The sequence below is a fragment of the Falco rusticolus genome, chromosome 15, assembly GCF_015220075.1.
Source record: "Falco rusticolus isolate bFalRus1 chromosome 15, bFalRus1.pri, whole genome shotgun sequence".
Taxonomy (NCBI): Eukaryota; Metazoa; Chordata; class Aves; order Falconiformes; family Falconidae; genus Falco; species Falco rusticolus.
Window position 1 is genome coordinate 651,445 of NC_051201.1, and position 3,277 is coordinate 654,721.

The 3,277-nt window shown below is 61.3% G+C and overlaps 1 long non-coding RNA gene across 1 annotated transcript; it reads left to right on the plus strand.

The window, feature by feature from the left end:
- Positions 1 to 568: 568 nt before the first annotated feature.
- Positions 569 to 1,012, plus strand: LOC119157894. The gene is made up of 2 exons (XR_005107694.1): positions 569 to 631; positions 745 to 1,012. It is a non-coding gene; the product is annotated as an uncharacterized LOC119157894 (long non-coding RNA).
- Positions 1,013 to 3,277: the final 2,265 nt, after the last annotated feature.

A 3,277-nucleotide genomic window follows, 5' to 3' on the forward strand; every position in this document is an offset into this window, starting at 1 on the left:
CCTCTCAGTAATGCCCTAAGACTGTAAATCTATAACCACCGCAATGATTTAGTGATTAAAAACATGATAACATATTGTGTAACTGCAAACCACAGAATCCCTGCCAACTCTCCTCCAAGATACAGGAACAAAAATACAGAAAATGTGTTGCTCGCAGCAGTCTTCCTAAACTCAATGGAAAGATTTTAATAATAATAATAATGAAAAAAAAAACACCTAGACATCAGAAAAAGGCTGGATACAATGCAAGGCTGGAAAAAAAATTAAAAGACAGAGTTTTAAATACGATTCTTGCTCTAACAAATTACAATCTAAACATGCCTCTCTTTTTTTTCTCTTTTTAAGTTTGTCGTAACTGGAATAACTGGTCTTGTGTGATGTCTTGCATATTCAAAGTGCTTTGTAATAGGATACGGAGACCAAACCTTATTTGCCTAAACTCAATGGGGTTTATTTTTTCCCCTCTGCCCCCCCTCCCCATTTCTTTCCTTATTATTTTCCCTCCTCCCGCCCCCCCCTTCTCCACTAACAGGGGGCGGGGGGGGGGGGGGGGGGGGGGAGGCAGAAGGAAGGAGAGGGCTTTAAGCTGTAAAGAAAATACCTGAAAGGGGAGGCTGCAATTTGTAATATGGTGAGGAAAGCCAAATATTATATATATAATTTTAAAGGCAGCTGTGGGAGTTTTGGCCTCTAAGCAGCCAACTTGACCCCGTTCTCTCTATTCTCTTATTTCCCCCGTCGCAGGATTCCTGCACCTTCAGTCGGATTCGAACTCAATGTGACCCTAAGGAGGGAGTCACCGAGCCTCCAGAAAATTGCTCCATATTAAACAGGAGCGAGAAGAGGAGAAAGACGGACAGACGGCTGAGGAAGTGGCGCGTATATATGTTACATATCCGCACAAAGTACAAGACATACCCATGAGCAGCTTTGAGCAGCTTGAAACAGACCTTTCTCGGAATAAAAAAAAAAAAAAATTAAAAAAAAAGGGGGGGGGGGAGTTTAACAATTGTAATAAAAAGAGAAGAAAGGAAAAAGAAAAAACACACAAAACCGCAACCCAAATTATAAATAACTCACAGTAAGAAACCCGCGTGTGCATACCACATACATACGCGTATACACACAGACACAGGCGTACGTGTGCCCCCCACAAACACACACTCTCCTCTGGAGGGTTAGTTTCAGGAGAGCAAGAATCGCCTTCCCTCCGCGGGCGAGCAGCACAGTTTATTCAGAGGAATCAATAGGAAAGAGCATTTGCAAATATTTAGATAAGCGCCGTGCGATTCAGCATTAAGTAATTAAAAACTGAAACTGAGAAGGGGGGATCGGCCTACAGTGGCGTTTGCTGCCTTCACCTCTCCCATCCCCCTCGCCGCATTCTTCCCAAAACTGAGCCTGCCCGCGGAAAACAAAAATCGTAATTACTCTCGCTCGCAAGGCCGCTGCGGGGCAGCTCCGGCGGGGCCGGGCCGCGGGGCCGGGGCAGTTCGGGCACTTCTTCGCCCCTTTGTTTTGCAGCGCGTCACCGGCGCGGAGCGGGCGCGGGGCACCCACGGGGCACCCACGGGCCCGCCCGCGCCACCGCCCGCCGCGCGAGCGGGTCCCGGGAGGCGCCGGCCCCGCCGAGCCCCCGCCGAGCCCCCGCCGCTCCGGCGCGGAACGCGCGTCCCTCCGAGGCCGGGCCGGGCCCCGCCGGCCGCTACCCGCGCCCCGCCGCCCGCCCCGCCGCGCACAAAGCCGGGCAGCGCCGCACGCCGCTCCGCGCCCGCTCCGCGCCCCGGGGCCATGGCCGGCGGGCGGGGCGGGGGCTCCGCGGGCGCGCAGCGGCCCCCGCGGCGCCGGCACCTGCGCGTCCCCGGCGGCGGCGGCGGGGCTCCGGGACGGCGAGCGGCACAAAGTTTGCTGGGGGATCCGGGGCGGTGGGTGGGAGCGGGCGGGAGGGGGGGCCGGACCAGCCCCATGCAAAGCAGCCCGGGCGCCCCGAGCAGGAGGAGCCCGAGCGGGGGACAGGGCAGAAAAGTTGCCACTTACGCGGTCGCTGCTCCGGCGGCGGCGGCGCTTTTAATCCCGGGCGGCGGCGCGGGGGCTACAGATCCCATGCAGGCTGCGGCGGCTGCGGCGGCAGGAGCGCGCTCCGCGGAGGGGCCCGGGGCAGCAGCAGCGGGAGCCGGGGGCAGCAGCCGGAGCCGAGCGGGAGCCGCCGCCGCCGCCGCCGCTGCCCAGCAGCAGCATCGTTGTCGGGGAGTTTGCAGCCCCCCGGAGAGAGGGGGCCGCGGGCGGCGGCAGCAGCAGCGGCGGCGGCGGCGGTCGGGTCGGGGCGGAGCGGCGCGGAGCGGAGCGGGCGGCGGGGCTGGCGGTCGCCGGAGCAGGAAGCGCCCGGACTCAGATCTGATGATTGGGAAGAAAAAAAACTCTTTGGATCTTTATTCTGCTAATTAGTTTCCTGCAAAAAATGGCTGATTAGTGCAGTGCGCATGTGCCTCATTACCCAGGCACGACGGGAAGGGCTAATTAGCCACCTTCTGGATCAATAAGATTCAGCCCAGGCGGCGGGGGAGGGAGCGAGCGAGCAGGAGCGGGCGGGGGGAGCGCGGCGGCGGCGGCGGCGCCGCACCGAAACTTGGGGCAAGCGGCCGGCCCCCAGCCCGCGGCGGGGGGGGCTCCGCTCCGCGCCCTGCCGCGCAGCGCCGCGCCGGGGAGGGAGTGCGCGGGCCGCCGGGCGTTCCGTTCCGCGCCGCTCCGATCGGCCGCGCTCCGCTCCGCGGCGGCGGGGCGCTCCGCGGGGCCACCTGCCCCCGCGCCCCGGGCGCCGCCCCGCGCAGGGCAGGGCAGGGCGAGGAACGACCCCCGCCGCCGCCGCCGCCGAAGTTTCCCCGGGAGGAGCCCGGGAAGTTGCGGCCGGCAGCGAGCGCAACTTTGTGCCCGCGCAGCCGCGGGGCGGGCCGCGGGCGCGAAGCGCGGCCCTGCCGCATCCCGCAGCATCCCCGCAGCATCCCCGCGGCGCGGCCCGGCCCGGCCCCGCTCCCGTGCAAACTTTGCGGCCGCCGTTCGAGCGGGGCAGCGGATCAATACGGCCGCGTCCAGCCTCGCTGGGAGCTGGGCTACAGGTTTCACCAGCCATTGCTGGCAACAGCTTTGTCATTTTCTAAAAATAAGAAGCTAAAAGTTATTGTAGAAGAAGGGGCTTTTTTTGTCCCCTGCACAATATGCCTTTTGTGAGTTTAATGCCATTCTGGGGCTCTCTATAGCCCCGGACAATGGGGAACTCCAG